Source organism: Acomys minous (genome assembly GCF_964271855.1).
Source record: "Acomys minous genome assembly, chromosome: 7".
Classification (NCBI taxonomy): domain Eukaryota; kingdom Metazoa; phylum Chordata; class Mammalia; order Rodentia; family Muridae; genus Acomys; species Acomys minous.
In genome coordinates, this window is record NC_140488.1 from 19,105,795 (window position 1) to 19,124,845 (window position 19,051).

At 41.0% G+C, this 19,051-nt stretch overlaps 1 long non-coding RNA gene across 1 annotated transcript; it reads left to right on the top strand.

Moving 5' to 3' along the window:
* Window positions 1–6,690: 6,690 nt before the first annotated feature.
* On the top strand, window positions 6,691–18,851 carry LOC311602132. The gene is made up of 3 exons (XR_014780690.1): window positions 6,691–7,923; window positions 15,801–15,957; window positions 16,534–18,851. It is a non-coding gene; the product is annotated as an uncharacterized lncRNA (long non-coding RNA).
* The last annotated feature ends 200 nt before the right edge of the window (window positions 18,852–19,051 follow it).

A 19,051-nucleotide genomic window follows, 5' to 3' on the forward strand; every position in this document is an offset into this window, starting at 1 on the left:
ATTACCAACAACTAAGGCCAGACATGGTGGCACACACCTATAATCCTAGCACTTGTAAGGCTGCGGCAGGAATATCACCATGAGTTGAAGGCTAGCCTAGACTAGATAATGAAGCCCTGTCTAAAGGAAACACCACTGTAAAAACTAGCCAATAATCAGAAATTTTTCAATTATCTACAGACGGGTGACTGAATAAACAAAAGGCATAGAATCATTCAGTGGCATACTATTTAGCAATAAAAGGAACATATATTGTAACACAGGAACTTCAGAAACTATAAAGGGGGGCTGGGGAGATGGGTCAGAGACCACTAGCACCCACATGGCATCTCACAAGGGTGTGTGACTCCCGTTCTAGGTGCCTTGTATCCTAAATGACACCTCTGGGGGCCGAAGAGATGGCTCAGAGGTTAAGAGCATTGTCTGCTCTTCCAAAGGTCCTGAGTTCAATTCCCAGCAACCACATGGTGGCTCACAACCATCTATAATGAGATCTGGTGCCCTCTTCTGGCCTGCAAGCATATATGAAGGTGATGCACTGTATACTTAAATAAATATTTTTTTAAAAATCTGTTGAATATGTCACTAATAATTGTAGAAATACAAATTAAGACCATAATAATTTTGTTATATATATATATATGTATATGTGTGTGTGTGTGTATATATACATATATACAGAAACTGGATTGCTGGATTTTCCAATTTTATATGTGTTCTTTGTTTTAGGTTTTGAGGAACCACCATATTGTTTGGCACAAAGGCTTTATTAACTCCCATCAACTACGTGTAAGGGTCCCCATATCTTCATAGTTTCATTCGCACTTCTTATTTTTTGTGTTTTTCATATCAGCTCTTCCTATGAGTCAAGGTGACATTTGAACATGGGTTGATTTCTATCTCTCTGGTAGTGACGCAAATCATTTTCACCTAGATCTATGGGTCATCTTTTCTTTTTTCTTTTCTTTTTCTTTTTTTCTTCCTGGTTTTATGTTCTGTTTTGAAATGGGGCTCTCAAATTGTAGTTGAGGCTGGCCTGGAACTCATGGCAATCCTCTTGCCTTGGCCTCCTGAGTGCTAGGAATTCACTGGGCTCATATGTCTTTTGAGAAATGTCTGTTTAGAGCTAAGTGTAGCCTCATATATCTCTGAATCCTAGTTACTTACAAAGCAGAATCAGGAGGATTAAGTTAAAGATCATCCTGGCCTACATAGTAAGACCTTGTCTCAAAACCATAACAGAAACAAAGAGGGTATAGAGGGAGAGGATAACATAATTTTATTAAGATATTTAGTTTGCTTTAAAAAGTAGATTACTTTCAGGTGTCCTTGCCACTCCTTGTCCTCCAGAACAGCCTTAAACTCATGGAATCTTTCTGGTGAGCAACCAGTGTCTGAGCTGGTTTTTGTTGGTTAGTTTGGGATTTTTTCCCCCCGTTTTTTAGCTTTTGACTTGTTTGAGTTTCTTTTTTCTTTTTAAAATCAATCTTAGATATTAAAATGTAAAAAAGAAAAGGGGGCATGGCAAGAGGGCTTCAAAAGCCTGATGACCTGAGTTTGATACCCTGATCACGTGATGGAAGGAGAGAACCACTTCTGAAAGTTGTCCTCTGATCTCTGTCTCTGTCTCTGTGTCTCTGACTCTGTCTCTCTGTCTGTCTCTCTCAACACACACACACAAATTTAAAGTTCTGCATAATACCCTCTTGCTGTATATGCAGGTGTTTTGTTCTTTTGGTTGTTTCCTTTGCTGTAGTTGTATAAAAGCCTGTTGTTTTGATATAATCCTACTTGTCTATTGTTTACGTTTGTTTCTAGTGCTTTTGCTGCCTTATCAAAAGAGCTTGTTCATTACGCTGCCATGATGAAGTCTCCCTGTGTTTTCTTCAAGTGATTTCTTAGCTTGTGGTCCTATCTGTGTTTAATCTGTTTTGAATTGATTTTTATTTTTGGTTCTATGTTGTTGTTGGTTTTGAGACAGGTTTCTCTGTGTAACAGCCCTGGTGTCCTGGAACTCACTCTGTAGACCAAGCTGGCCTCGAACTCACAGAGTTTATATCTGGTGAAAAGTAGGAATCGGTTTCATTTTTCTGCTGTGAATATGTAGTTTTCCTAGCACCACTTATTGAAGAGACTTTCATTTGCCCATCATGGATTGACTGCTTTGTTAAAAATCAAAGCTATATATGTTTGGGTTTATTTCTGTGTTTTCTACTCTGTTCCTTGGTGTCTGTGTGCATTTTTATGTCAGTAGTATGGTGTGTTGGCTACTATGGCTTGATAATTGATCCTTTAAAAAGAAAACTCACTTTTACTATTTATTCGTGTGTCTGTGGTCTGTGTATACAGGTTCATGTGGGTGCCCTTGAAAGCCAGAAGTCATTGGATCTCTTGGAGCTGGAGTTACAGGTGGTTGTGGATGCTGGAAATTGAACTTGCAAAAGTGCTCTCAACCACCAAGCTACCTCTCTAGCCCTGTGGTATATTTTGAACTCAGGGAGTGTGATGCTTCCAGTTTTGTGCTTTTAACTGAGTGTTCATTTGACTATTTAGGGTCTTTCGTTGTCCCCTACCAATTTTAGGATACATTTTTGTTTCTGTAAAGAATGTAATTGGAATTTTGATAGCAGTTATTTTACATTTGTTCATCACTTTCAGTATAAAGACTATTTTGACAATAATCAATTTTGTCAATCCATGACATGAGCTCATTGCTGTGAATCGCTTTCAATTTCTTTCATAAATAAATGTTTTATACTTTTCAGAGATTTTACCTCTGCTGTGCTTTGTATGTCATTTGTACCCTATGAGTTAGTCAGAGCTTAGTCCCTGCAGAGGACTATGTTATGGCACCTTAAGGGTTAGTGTGATGGCATGCTCTGGTGCTTGTATTTGATTGTTAAATCATTTGGCCTCCCACGATATGCTTGCTGTATTTTACTAGGAGACTACCATGCATACCAAGTAATGCTGTATAACCTTGTCTCGCAAATTATCCCTGATTGGCTCAGTAAAAGGCCTACACCTGGGCAGGGCAAAGTGAGCTAGGCAGAGCTAAGGTTCTGGGGATGGAGGACAGAAGAATCAAGGCAAGAAGAATGGAACAGAGATAAGGAGAGGACAGGCCAGGAGAAGAAAAATCACCATGGGTTAGCTTAAAGGAGAACCATATGGACAGGGGGCTGTTAACTCTGAGGAGCAGTGTTGGAGAGAAGCAGCCCAGATGGAAAGTATAAGCAAGTATTTATGGAATTATGGATGGGAAGTAGCCCAGATAGGACTGATTAAAACAAATGGCATGGGATGTGGGACTGGGAGGTAACAACTAAGTAGCTTCCGCTTTGAATCTGCCCAGCCCTGGGTTTAAGGCATATTAAAAATCCAACATTTATATGTGTCCTTTATTGATTGATGTGGGATAAATAATAACCACCATAGTAATCATATGGTTAATAGTAAGTTATTAATAGACAATTTTCCACAACAAGTTAGAGTTTAGTGAGGTCATAAGTAGGTAGTTGTTCTGGGACTGTGAGTTCTTTGTTTTTCGTGTTCTTCTTTATTTTTGAGAATTTCAAGCATATATACAATGAAAAAAAATCCACTCCATATTTCCTTCCTCTAACTTCTCCTTTAACTCCCAGTATGTTCCCCACTTCCAACTTTGTCTTTTTATTTTGTTGTTGTTTTTCGAGACAGGGTGTCTCTGTGTAATACCTGGCTCTCCTGGTCTCGCTTTGAAGACCAGGCTGGCTTCGAACTCACGACGATCCACCTGCATCTGCCTCCCAAGCACTGGGATTAAAGGCGTGCACTACCATACCCAGCTGTGCTAACTTTTTCTTTTTAAAAATAACCCACAAAGTCCAGTTAGAGCTGCCTATCTATGCATGGGTTTGGAACCATCCACTGCCCATTTCAGCAACAGTTGACTCGGGATTTCACTCACTCGGGTCTTTCTCCACTCCTCATAGGCAGTGAGCTAATTGGGCAGAGTTAAGTCTTGCCAGGACAACATATTGTCAAAAAGCATTAACCTAAGCTGAAGTGTATGGTAGCTCTTTATAAATCTCAGTACTTAGAAAGCAGAGGCAGGAAGATTGCCACATGTTCAAAAGGCCAGTCTGGCCTACATCGTTAATACCAGACTAGCCAAGACAATAGAGTGGGCCCTTTCTCAGAAAACAAACAAATGGGCTGGACAGTTGGCTCAGCAGTTAACACTTCCTCCTTTTGCAGAGGACCTGAGTTTGGTCCCAGCACCCCCATCAAATGGCTCACAGCATTCTGTACCTACAGCTCCAAGGGATCTCACACCAAGACTTTGTGAACAGTTCTACCCACCTCTGAGCATATATCCACATGGACACACTAAATACATACACAGAAATAAAATAGAAACAAAATCTAAAAGCAACAAAAAAACACAAAGCTGTAGAGATGGCTCAGTGTTTAAGCATTTGCTGCTCTTGAAGAGGATATGGGTTCAGTTTCTAGAGCCCTTGTCATAGGGCACATAACTGCCAGTAACTACAGCTCCAGGGAATCTGGTCTCCACCAGCACCTGCACTCACCTCCATCTCTTGTCTGCCCATGTGATCCAGCTCTTTTCCTGCTTAGGCCTTTATATATTATTTATTTCTGTATTTAGCAGTGAGCGCACATGCCACAATGCACATGTGGAAATCAGAGGACATTGAGAGGGAGCCGGTTCTCTCCTTGAACTACTTGGGTTCCAGGGATCAAACTCAAGTCATCTGGCTTGGTGGCAAGTGCTTCTACCCACTGAGCAGTCCTGCCTCTCGTTCTCAGGCATGTTTGTCAATTGCAAAATGGGATTATTAGTTGAGCATGTCGACACATGCTTGTAATACTAGCACTTGGTAGGATGAGGCAGGAGGATCATGATGTAGCTGAGGCCTGCAAAGCTCTTCCTCAAAATATATATTTGTATTTGACGGCCTTGAAGAAAACATCTTTTCTATCTTGGTGAGTCTAAAATTCTGAACGTAAATCAATATCTACCATATCTCATCTCTATCAACTTAAAAACATCTATCTAGACCCAAAAACATCTTGACCTACTAAACAACTAAGCTTAATTGTAAAACTAAATTATCTGGTCTTCAACCCCATCAAAGACTTGAGAAGGAATAAAATTAATTACCTTAATATAAAGAAAGTGCAGGTTAGCAGCTTCAAAAATGAAAAAAAAAAAAGGACAGAGACAGTTTGCTGCCTGAACAGTCACCCAGAACTCTCTATATCATTGGAACATCATCTTCAGCCTTCTTGCTCAGTATACCTGACAGACATATTTGTGAGGCAGGAACTATTGAGGACCTGCTTACCGTGGCTTGGCAGAGTTTGGCCGTCAACTTGTGTAATAATATAAATGTATATGTTAAAAAAAATAAGGAATGAAATAAAAACATGCAAAGACAAAAAAAGGGGGACACAGAAAAGGAAGATGTAAACACATACAAGTAAGCATGAGCAAATATAATTAAAAATTACTATTCTCACATAATTTCATTTTTATAAAGTAAGAGTGATAAGAACTATAAAAAATATTGTCGTCTGCAACTCCTCTGGAAGTTTGTTATTAATATATGGCAATGCTATTCATTTTTATATACTGATTTTTATGTCCTGCAACTTAGCTGAATTTATTGGTTATAACCATTCTTTGTTTTTAAATCAGTATGTGAAAGACATATCTATATTCCCAGTCCATTATGGAACAGTTCACAATAGCCAATTTAAGGACTCAACCTCAGTGTCCATCAACAGATGACTGTGTGTGTGTGTGTGTGTGTGTGTGTATGAGAGAGAGAGAGAGAGAGAGAGAGAGAGAGAGAGAGAGAGAGAGAGAGAGAGAGAGGCTATTCATCTACAAACTGGGTAAAATTCTGTTCTTTTCAACAACATGGATGAGCCTGGTGGACATTTATGTTAAATGACATGTCAGATAGATAAATAATACCAAATGATCTCATTGATGGATGGGAATTTGTAAAGCAGATTTTTATTTAGTATACTATAAGAGTGCAGAGGGCATTGCATTAATGAAGGAATGAAGGAATGCCCTGTCTACAGATGTTTAAAAATTGACTTTGTGCATATGGAGAGTCTATCAGTCACAAGACATTGGGGAAGGCAAGTGGGAGATGTTGAGCAATCGGTATGCTGTTGTGGTTAAACAGGAGGAATAAGTTCTGATATGCTATTGCGCAGCAGGGTGCCTAGTTAACTGTAATGTATCATTCATTGCAAAATAAACTATTGTGAATACTCTTACTGGAAAGATAGGAATATCTAAGGTTATGGGTATGCTAATTATCCTTATATAATCTCTCAAGTTTTCATGTTGTACGCCTAAGTATTTATAGGTATCTGTGAATTACAAACCAAGTCAGGAGCCGGCCTCATGGTGTGGGTCTGCCATCCCTGCTACTAGAAAGGCTAGGGTGGAAGGAGTACAAGTTCAAGGTCAGCTTGGACAAATTAGTGAGACCCTGTTCTAGAGTAAAGTAAAAAGACTTACAGGCCTTTCTTTGTTTTTTGTTTGGGGATGTGGTTTTATTTTGTCTTCCTGCTTTTTTTTGGGGGGGGGTGGTGGTTGTTGTAGTGTGGTCAGGCTTTTTTTTGTTGTTGTTTGGTTTTTTTTTTTTGAGAAAGAACTTAAAGTTGGATGAGTAGGGAAGGATAGAAGATCTGGAGGGACTTGGGGAAGGGAAAATATAATCAAAATATATTTGAATTGGAAAATTGTTTTAAATAATGAAAACGATAATAGTAAGAAAGTAAAAAAAAGAAGACTGAATGTATGTAGCTCAGTGACACAGCACTCAGCTACTACATGTGAGGTCCTAGGTTCAGACCCCAACACTGCAAAAAAGGAATGTAAAATAGGCCTGGGAAGTATCTCCGCTGGAGAGTGCTTGCCTCGTATATTCGAGACTTTGGGTTGAATCCCTATCAGTGTCCAGAAGTTTTGAAAGAAGAATAATTAAAACAAAACAAGCTCACAATGGTAGAACTATATGCCCACTGGAAAGGATAAAAAGGTTAGAGAGTAATAATCCTTGTAATATATGGAGAAATACTTGCTGATCTGAAAGTCATGGCTTGCTCACTATGGAAAACAGATCGGCAGTTTCTTAGTAAGCAAAGTGTAGGTTTATCATATACCCAATCGAAGCAGGCCCAAGGAGGAACGCACACGTTGAGTGCACAAAGACTAGGACAAGGGTTTTCCTAGCTGGATTACTTATGAGAGCCAAAATGGTAACAGTCCAAATGTCCGTCTGCAGATTACTGCATAAATAAGAATAGAGGGTAGAATCTCATTAAGCCACAAAAGAAATGTAGTACTGATACATACCACAGTCTGAATGAAACTTGGACACATAATAAATGAAAAAAGTCAGATACAAAAGGTCACATGTCATGTATTCCTATGAAAAGTTTATAATAGTCAAGCTCATAAAGGTAATCACTGCGGAAGCCTTATGACAAGAAAAGGAATTTAAAATAAATGGGATCTAAATAAATTAACTAAATGGAATTAATCCTGATAGTTACACAATTTGTTATTATTTTTAAAAAAAATCTCACAGACCAAGAGGCAGAAAGAAAAAAAAAGGAGCTGGAGGAAGGGTGCGGCAGTACGGAATGCTGACTTGCAGGAATGGCTTGGCTATTGCACTCTGGACCCCACAGCAGCTGTGATTACAAGATTGAGCCTGTCAAAACTCCATCATGCTTAGGCGTTCACCTTCAATCCCACTACTCACCAGGCAAATGCAGTTGGATCTCTGATTTCTAGGCCAGTCAGGCCTATAGAGAGAGACCCTTCTCAAAAAATAACAGCAACCAAGAAAACCCTATGACATGGAACGGCTAAGAACATACATGCAGGTAAAGGTTGATGGAGAAATTAAATTAGAAACATTTCCCTTCAGTGATTTAGCTACTGGTCAGATTCCAACGCTTCTAAAAACAACCCTAATGAAACTTATTGGGCCACACTAAAGCAAACAAATAAGCAAACAAAAAACCAACCAACCAAGCCAAACAAACCAAAACAACAAACCACTTAAAAGTAGCTGGGCAGTGGTGGCACAAGCTTTTTTGTTTGTTTTTATTTTTCAAGACAGGCTGGCCTCAAACTCACAGAGATCTTACAGGTGTGTGCTCCCACCACCACTGTGAATTCAAGGTCTAAAGAGAGTTCCAGGACAGCCAAAGATACACAGAGAAACCCTCTCTCAAAAACTGAAAACAAGAAAGAAAGAAAGAAAGAAAGAAAGAAAGAAAGAAAGAAAGAAAGAAAGAAAGAAGAAAGAAAAAAGAAAGAAAAAGAAAGTAAGCCAGGCATGGTGGTGCATGCCTTTAATCCCAGTACTTGGGAGGCAGGGCAGAGGCATGTGGATCACTGTGAGTTCGAGGCCTGCCTGGTCTACAAAACGAGTTCAGGACAGCCAAGATAACACAGAGAATCCTGTCTCAAAAAATGAAAAACAAAACAAAATAAAAATTAAAAAAAAAAAACCCCGAAAACATAGAAGGTAAAAGCAGAGCTACTCCCAAAGGGGGATTAGCAGGAACGGGATGGGGACACAGTATGGGTATATATGAAAATGTCAGAATAAAACCCATTATATGCTAATAAAACATTTTAACCCACATACATTGGGTCAAGTACGGTGAGTGACACATGCTTCTGATTCAGCACTTGGCAGGGTGACTACAAGTTTAACACCATCCTCAGCCTCATAGTGAGTCTGAGGCTGACCTGAGCTGTATGAGATCCTACCTCAACACACAAATCAATCAACGGTGTACTTGAAATGGGTAAATTATATGACAAACAAAATAGGCATTGAGCTGTAAGAAACTAGTAGTGGATTTCAAGATGTTGTTAGTGTTGTTCTGTCCATATCTTTTGAGTCTTAACTGTTTCATTCTGTAGTCATTCTATCCTTCACCCAGGCTGCTCTCAAGTTTGTGTTCCCCCTCTCTCAGGCTCCTGAACGCTGCTGAGATCACTAGTATGAGCCACCCTGCCCAGCTGCCTCTAACAGTTTGTGAGAATTCTCTTGTGCCCACTTTTCTGTAAAGCCTATCCTTTGTCCATGGGCTAACCAAGGAGGAAGCTTTAGTTTAATTAGTGGCTTCAGTCCCCAGTCTCTTGGCCCTATTGCTTCCTGACCCATATGTCATAAGACATCATAGCAGAAGCATGTGGCAGATACACAAGAACTAGGACAAGGTATTCCCCTTCAAGGCAGGAGCCCCGGGACCTACTTCTTCTAGCCAGGCAGGCTCCTCTCACTTCCTGACAGCGTCACATTATGACTCCATCTGTGGACTAATCTGATTTGGGTCAGATGCTTCATGATCCAAAGTCCAGCTCTGAACATTGCATGGGGGACAAATGTTTCAACACAGGAGTTTTGAGAAGCAGATCTTGAGTCTGGAGCCTTGGACTAGTTAGGTGTCCTGACACCCAGTATGTGGATTTTAGAAAGACATGGTCATATCTGTTGTGGTTTGATCATCATGCCATGATTGTTGCATAATATGGGCACAAAAACGATGTCTGACATTCAGGGACCTATTGGGGGAATCTCTTGGTATTCATTATGTAGCCCTTGATAACTTTGAACTCACTATGTATCCTAGTTTGGCCTCAAACTCACGATGTTTTTGCATCAGTGTGAGTGTGACTGTAGGGATTACAGGTGTGCACCGCTATGCCCTGGAAAGACAGCTATTTTGCTTTGGATAAATTACTACATTGGAGCTTCTTGGAAAGGTGTCACTCCAAGTGAAGGACTTGCTAGGACTTATGGGATGAATATTGTTCTAACTGGAAGTTTAAACTGATTTAGAGTGAAGCTGAAAGAGGTAAAGAGGAATTAAGAGAGTTAAAGACACATTTCCTTTCATGGAAAGCTCCTTCCTCTTCCTTTCTCTACGCCCCTGGCCTGCATGCCCTAGCTCTGCTCTAACTCCTCCTCTTCCTTCCTTACCCTTCTCCACCACATTTCTTTTTGTTTTCTCCTAGTGACCAAGGCTTATTCTTGCTTGTTTCTGCTTATGCAGTATTTAGCCAAGAGCTTCTCATGAGCTTTGAAACTCCCCCTGCATGAATGCTTAGAGAGTTCCTTCATTCCACTACAAGTATCTATAGTTTTCCCACATGCTCAGAGCCTCAGAAACAAAAAAGGAATGGAAACTGATGCTTTGACTTTATCCCGTCTTTGCTTCATAATGTACGAAGGTCTCCTTAAACGAATAATACTTTTTTTTCTGAGGCAAAATATTCACACACTCTGTTGTCAACTATACGCCACAGGAAGTTACAGTTTAGGAGTCAGCTGTTTTGCAGATCAAATGGCATACTATAAAACAACATGGTGCCATGGCCTGTAGGTTGGTGTATATGTTGAATCTCAATCCTCAATATGTTATTAAAAGTCCAGGGTGTGGGGTGGCGGTGTCACTCAGTGGTAGGGAACTTGCCTGAGGGCATGGTTTGATCCTGAGCACTGCAGAAAGGAAACAAACCAAGGAAGAATCTGGGGGGGGGGTCCTCCAATCCATGTCCTCAGGAGGTGGAAATCAGAGGGCTGCCTATGAGTGTCACTGTGAGTTTCAAATCAGCCAGGGATACACAGTGAGACCCTGTCTCAAGCAAACAAGCAAACGGCATAACAAACCAACTGAATGAAACAAAACCAGGAGCCAGGTGACAAATACCTGTAGTCTATGTTTTTATGATGGTGAAGCCTGCACATTACTGAGTGAGCCATCTCCCCAGCCCCAGAATTATTTTCTTTAAAAGTCTTACAACATTATCTGACAGTGAGTGCTCTACTTTCTTTTTCTTTTTTTCTTTCTTTCTTTCTTTCTTTCTTTCTTTCTTTCTTTTTTCTTTCTTTCTTTCTTTCTTTTTTTTTTTGAGGAGACAGGGTCTCCCTGTGTAACCTTGGCCGTCCTGGACTCACTTTGTAGACCAGGTTGGCCTTGAACTCACGGTGATCCACCTGCCTCTGCCTCCCAAGTGCTGGGATTAAAGGCATGTGCCACCACACCCGGCGAGTGCTCTACTTTCATCTACATTGACTGTAGGTTTTTGAAGATGTTGACAAAAGTATAGAGCTTTTCTGGGGAATCTTGATCCGCATTACACTTTCTAGATAACCACACAGAGACACACGGGGTGTGTGGGACATTCCTCATTCCTTTGGCCCATACGTCTCATTCCTAGCAAATGCCCCTATCTCTTTGAGTGCTAGGGGAGCATACTTTTTGCAGCATGAAAGAGCTTGTGAATGTTGCTGGCATAGTCTCAATCACTGATGGTAGAAGGATGCTTTCTACCTTCCTTTGCTGGATCTATTCAGTCAAGCTACATTGGAAAGGAAGACAGCTAGAGTTTCTGAAGGGAAGTTCTTTCTAAGGCATCAAAGTAGGCACAGTGTGTTTTCTTTACCTGCTTTACATGGAACCTGGTGGCATTACCATTTATAGAGATAGTGCTCAAGGTAACAAGGGCTCTAGCTCAGTTGGTAGAATGTTTACCTAGCATGTGTGATGCCCTGAGTTCCATCCTCAACACTACATAAGCCAGATGTATTAACACATGCCTGGGAGGTACAGTCAGGATGATTAGAAGTTCAAGGTTGGTCTGGGAATGTTGCTCATAAGTAGAGCATTTGCCTAACAGGAGCAAAGGCCTAAATTCAATTCCTTAGCACCATCAAGGAGGTGAGGATGTTGTCCTAGGACATCCCTGGCGATAAAGTGAGTTGAGTCAAGGCTAAGGTACATTAAGACCTTTTCTAAATTCTCCTGCCCTCCCCCCAAAAAAGAATGCTTGGAAATAAGATTTGTTTTTAGGTTATGGTATATCTATGATCTGGGTGGGTTGACATCATTCCCTCTGCAAAAGTTCATGTAAGTAGTATGAATAAGTTCTAGACATCTGCTATCTAATATTGCAATATATTAATTCTGCAATCTTTCTGTTGCATGTATTTACATGTTCTAGGCATAAAGATAGGCATATGTTGTGTGACCTTCAACCTCATGTAGTATTTTCAAGGTTCAATCATGACATAGAATTTCAAACTTTCAAAAATTTATTTATCTACTTGGGTTTTTTCAAACATATTCTCAATATATATGGCCCTGGCTGACCTTGAACTTGCAGCAATTCTCCTGGCTCTGCTTCCCAAGTTATAGGATCTAATCATGAGCCATCAGGACTGTCAATATGTCATACTTTTTTAATGACAAAAGTTCTACTCTAATAATTTACCTTTTTAAACTTTGGGACAGGGTTTCACTATAAAACCCTGGTTGTTGACCTAGAACTATATAACCCTGGCTGTTCGGGAACTGGCCATGTAGACCAAACAGGCCTCTAACTCATGACAGTCTCCTACCTCTGCCTCCTGAATGTTGGGATTAAAGGCGTGCACCACTGTGCCTATTGACCCTTAGCTGTTAGAATAATAACATAGACATTTCCATGCAGGTTTAATACTAACATATGTCTTTCACTTCCCATGGGTAATTTTAGGGGTAGAATTGCTGATTCAGATATTAACGCAATGTTTAATCTTTTGAGAAACTGCCAATGATCTAGTTAAGTCATACTTTCAAATAAAGAGACTTGACTATAGAAGTGAAATATTAGATCTAACAGTGGTGATTTCTCTCTGCTATTTTGCTGGAATTCTCACTTGTTGATATCTAGCATTTCAGATATATTCACACCTTGCTTTTCCTGACTCTGAACAGACAGAAGTAACAGTAAGAGAAATCCCTAGGTGCACACCTTTAATCCCAGCACCCGGGAGGCAGAAGCAGGCAGATCACTGTGAGTTCATAGCCAGCCTGATCTACAGAGTGAGGCCAGGACAGCCAAGGCTACCCAGAGAGATCCTGTCTCAAAACCAAAACCAAAACAAACCAAAACAAAACAAAAAACCCAAACAACAACAAAAACAAAAAGAGAGAAACCCCTAGTCTACTTTCCATACTGACTAATGAAATCAAAATGTTTGAAGTAGTGGGAATTTGAAATGATCATGTTTTACAAATTGTGACTGTCAAGGAGGCAGGCAGATCTCTTTGCGTTCAAGGCCAGCCAAGGCTACATAGTGAGAGCCTGTCTCAAAAGAAAAACAAAAGCACTCTCTTTATGTTGTATTTTAGAGCCAGAAAAAAAGTAACTCTACATGTTGGAACAGATGACTTAGTGTTAACATTAGGCATGGTGGCATACCCTCGAATCTTACAACATGGGAAGTGGAAACAGGAAGATCAGAAGTTCAAAGTCATCCTTGGCTACATAGCAAGTTTGAGGCTACCCTTGCCTACATTAAGATTCTTAAAAATCAAGCTTTTATTCAGCAAAATCCTGTATGAAGAAAAGAAAAAGGCAACCTACAAACTAGGAAAATATATTTAGTCAGTATAATTTTTAACAATTAGGGGCTAAATTGATGGTTTAGTGGGTAAGCATACTAGCTGTTCTTCCAGAAGACCAGGATTTGATTCCCAGCACCCACATGGCAACTCACAAATGTCTGTAACTCCAGTTCCATGGAATGCAATGCCTTCTGGCCTTGTGGGCATCTAGCATGGACTTGTTACACAGACATACGTGCAGACAAGACACCTATACACATAAAAATAAAACTTAAATTAAATAATTAATGATAAAGTATAAGGTTATTATAATAATTTTACTAGTAGTATTAAAATAGATGAAAACAACATACATATATATGTGTATATGTGTGTGTGTGTGTGTGTGTGTGTGTGTGTATATTACATACCACAGAATACTACTTTGTAATATAAGCAGTGGATTGTAATCCTAGTAATTAGGAGGCAAAGACAGGAAGGCCAGGAGTTCAAGTCCAGCCCTGTGACTAGAATTTGAGACCAGCCAGAGGTGCTTGTTATTCTGTTTTAAAACAAACAAATAGACCCTAAAAAGGAAGAAAAACACACTTAAAATTTCTCCTTTTATGGGAACACTCCTCCATGGCTGGTAGGAGTACAAACTGGTACAACTACTTTGGAAATCAATCTGGAAATGGTGCTACCTCAAGACCCAGCTATACCACCCCCATGCATATATTGCAAAGATGCTCCACTGTACAACAAGAACATTTGCTCAACTATGCTCATAGCAGCCATAGCTAAAATCTAGAAACAACCTAGATGTCCTTCAACCAAAGAATGTATAAAGAAACTGGTACATTTACAGGACAGAGTACTATTCAGCTATCAAAAAACAAGGAAATCTTGAAACTGCAGGCAAATGGATGGAACTAGAAACCATCATCCTGAGTGAGGTATCCCAGACCCAGAAGGACATGCATGGTATATACTCACTTACAAGTGGATATTAGCCGAACATAGCTGTCCTCTGAGAGACTCCACCCAGCAGGGATCAGGACAGATACTGAGACTCAAAACTGAACTCTTAGTTAAGAGCTGAGCATTGTACGGAAGGATGGAGGCAGAGCGTCAGGGCTCGACAAGGAGACTATCAAAGCTAACAGATCTGGGCCCAGGGAGTACTGCACAAACTGATGCACCAGCCAAGGCCCTGTGAGAACACAGAGGAAGGGGATGTAGGCCATCCAGATGAGACCTGATAGGCTGTGGTCAGATGGTGGGAGAGGAGGACCCCACCTGTCAGATGTCTAGGGGAAGGGAATAGGGCAGAAGAGGAAGGGTGGGTAGGAACAGGAAGATAAGAGGAGGGGATTACACTCAAGATGTAATGTAAATCAATTATAATAAAAATTCTCTGTTAAAATGATTTGTCTCAGCAATGAAAAATATAACTAACACTCTCAAGTATATCAAACAAAAGATTTATAGTAAAATATATACAATAATAACTTGTATAACTCATTAGCAAAACCTGAAAATAAGCAAAAATCATGAACACATTCTGGAAGAAAAATATATAAATAGCCAAAATACATGAAAAAAATGTTCAACATTGTTGATCATCAGAGTAAAATTACTATGAGGTATAACTACATATTTGTCATAATAGCTAAATTGGGATGGAGAGATGACTCAGTGGTTAAGAAATTCGTGTTCAGAACCTTGAGGACTGGAGTTTGGATCCCAGAACCCATGTAGCAATGCCTCTACCTCTGAGAGATCCACTACCCGTTTGTGGCTTCCAGGGATGCAGCCATGAGCATACACATGTGCAGCCAAACAGACACATGTATATATACAAAATAAAATTATTTTAATGCATTTAGGTTTGTGTGTGTGTGTGTGTGCGCACGCGGAAGAGAGAGAGAGAGAGAGAGAGAGAGAGAGAGAGAGAGAGAGAGAGAGAGAGAGAGAGAGAGACAGAGAGACAGAGAGAGAGACAGAGAGACAGAGACAGAGACAGAAGACAGAGAGACAGAGAGACAGAGAGACAGAGATAGACAGAGACAGAGAGAGACAGAGAGACAGAGACAGATAGAGACAGAGATATATATATAGAGAGAGACAGAGACAGAGACAGAGACAGAGTGCGGAGGGAGCATATGCATCCATGCCACAGCATGCTTGTGAAAATCAGAGGACAAGTTAAGGAGTTGGTTCTTTCTTTCTACCAGGTGGGACCCAGGAACCAAATGTAGGTCCTCGGGCCTAGCAGCAAGATTCTTTACTGGCTCAACCTTCTTACAAGACCATAAAATAAATCTTTAAGAAAGTAACTAACTGGTGGCACACACTTTTTATCCCAGCTCTACAGGAGGATGAGGCAAGGGGAGTTCGAGGCCAGCCTGGTCTACAAAGCAAATCCGGGACAGCCAAGGCTACACAGAGAAACCCTGTATCAGAAAAAAAAAATACAACAACAGAAGTGCCTAACTGAAACAGTAGCAGCAAATGGTGAGAAAGGTGTGCAGCAGCTGGGCAGGAGCAGATGCTACTATGTGTGTAAACTACTGGAACAACTTCGGAAACCATGTATTGTTACTTTGATTACTTTTACATTTTGAATTCTCTGACAGTTTGTAAGGTACAACTTGTATCTTACATTTGTAAGGTACAATTAAGCCATTTTCAACTTCTATTTGCCTCTCATCCCCTTCTCTCTACTTCCTGACAAGTTACCCTCCTAATTTTGAGTCTGCTTTTGGGGGGGGGCGCTCTAAGTTTAATTAGACTTCTCTGAGTGTGGCTGGAGGATTATTTCCTGGAGCAAGGAGAATTTAATATCAGCCATATCAGGAAGAAAATGACACCCCTTACCCCAATGACTGCTAATGGACCATCAGGGCCAAGTTGGGTCTTCTGGGCCCCTCCCCGCCTATGATGCAACGTCAAGGGGCCCAGTCTTGTGCAGGTCTGGTCTAGATAGCCATAACTGCAGTGAGTTTGTGAGTACGATTGCTGCGTCTAGTCTAGAAGACGTGTTTTTGTTGCATATTTCCTCATCTTCTGGCTCTTCCCTTTTCCTGCTCCCTCTTTCAGTGTGTTACCTGAGCCTTGGCGGAGATGACACAGTTGTTCCATTTAAGGCCAACCACTCCACGATGATCACATATTCTCAGCACTTTGGACATCAATGGGTTTCTGCACCAACTGCCAGTCACTGCAGTAAGAAGACTCTCTGATGCTAGCTGGGTACAACATTAATCTATGTGAATGAACACAGCACCTAGGAGGCAGTTTGACAAGAGCATTTAGTGAAACTTCTTTTTTTGTTAAATTCAGCTTCGAGCCTGATGCCAGCCCCTTCCCCCTCTCCACCCAGGCCTTCCCTCACGCGCCTTCCCTCCATTCTCCCCTCTACTTCTTCTTGGAGAAGTGAGTCTAAGGGGGTACCAACCCACCCTGGCACCTCAGATCATAGCATAACTAAGCATATCCTCTCCCACCGAGGCCAACCTGCCAAGGCAGCCCAGCTAGGGGCAAGAGATCTAAAGGCAGACATGAGAGTCAGAGACAGCCTCTACTCCCATTGTTAGGGGACTCCCATTTTGACTATAATGGACATCTGTTACATATGTGCAGAGGGCCAAGGGCCAGTCCATGCATGCTCTTTGCTTGGTGGTTCAGTCTCTGTGAGCCTCCATAGACCCAGGTTAGTTGACTCTGTAGGTCTTCCTGTGGTGTCCTTGACCTCTCTGAATCTCTCAATCTTTCCTCCCATTCTTCCACAGCTCTGCCTAATGTTTGGCTGTGGGACTCTGCATCTATTTCTTAACAAGCAAAACATGAAAATGGCCTAGCAATGCTGTTAATGGGAACTTATCCAAATGAAGTGAAGCTTAGACATTCAAAGTCTTATATAGGATCATGACAACTCTATTTATATAGTCTCAAACAAAAAGCAGGCCGCGGTCCAACTTTAGTAGAATAAACTACACTTTATTCATCAACTAAAGATTACTCAACAATCGCTACTAATGCAGGATTTGCTGGGGGTACTTGCCTGTGATCTTGGAAGTTAGGAAGGAGAAGCAGAACAACTTCAAGGGTAGCCTGGTCTACACAGTGAGTTCCAAGCCAGCCAGGGCTGTATAGCAAGACCTTATTCCCTTAACCCAAAGGGTTGGTGTAGCAGTGTGAGGGTAGGGGATAGCCCATGCAGCATGGGGGACTCTTCAAAACATCCTGAGTGAAAGAAGCCCAGATTTTAAAAAAAACACATAATGGAAATTCACACTTAGTAGAAGTTGTAGAAGTGTAAAGGGACCTATTGTGGTAGAAAGTAGATCTTGGTTACAAGAGGAACAGAGGAGAAAGGAGATGGAAGAAGAAAGGAAGGGCTGCAAGGAAGGAGAGCAGTGCACACCACATGAACATGTTCTAGATTTTTTTTTTTTGAGACAGGGTCTTGTTATTCAATCTAACCTTGATTTGATGGCAATCTTGCTGACTCAGCCTCACAAGTCCTGGAATTACAAGTAAGAACCGCCATACTAGGCTCTAGTATTCTTATCTTTCATATTTTTTTTACAATTATGTGTGTGTGTGTGTGTGTGTGTGTGTGTGTGTGTGTGTGTGCGCGCAAGCACCCGTGCAGGTTGCTCTGTGGGCTGTGGAGATTACACTCAGGTTGTTGGCTTGGTGGCAGGTACTTTACCTTGTAAACCACCTCACCAGCCTCATGTAAGAAGTGTTTGATAAGCCGGGCATGGTGGTGCACACCCGGGATCCCAGCACTCTGAGGTAAAGGCAGGCTGGTCTCTATGAGTTCTAGGCCACCCTGATCTACCAGTGATGGGATTACAGGCATGGGCCACCACATAGAGATTCATTCATCCGCTGGATTTTCATAATTCTGAGGTTGGGAAGTAATACAGTGGCAGAGTGCATACCAGCACTTAGGAAGTCCTAGGTTCGTAGCCTAGCACAACCACCACCACAAAGCAGTGGTGTGGTGCACATTTTTAATCCCAACACTCAGGAGGAAGAGGCAGGTGGATTTCTATGAGTTTGTGGCCAGCCTTGTCTACATAGTGAGTTCCAGGTTGGCCAAGGCAACACAGTGAGACACTTCTCAAAACAAAATTTCTGTCTGTGGGAGTTGGAGAGTTAAGAGCATTGGTTGCTCCTTCAGAGGACCTGAGCTTGATTCCCAGCACCCATATGGCAGATTACAACCATCTGTATCTTCAGTCCCAGGGGATTCTGCACCCTCTGTTGGCATCTATGGGAACCAGGCAAGTGCATGGTGCACATACATGCATGTAGGCGAAACACCCATACATATAACATTAAAAAATGAGGGAAAAGAGAGGCCTGAGATTATTTCCCGGCACCCATACAGGGGCATCTGACACATCCTGGCATCCGAAAACACTTATATGTAGATATCAACATAAGACACATACATACACATTATTAAATAAAATTAAAATGTTAAAAATTCTTCCTGTGAAATTAATATATGCTGTGTATATTTGTAATATTACTAACATTCTTATATCTGTTCTCTCCAGTTTATTGATATATACTCAACATCAACTACAACTGTAGCATC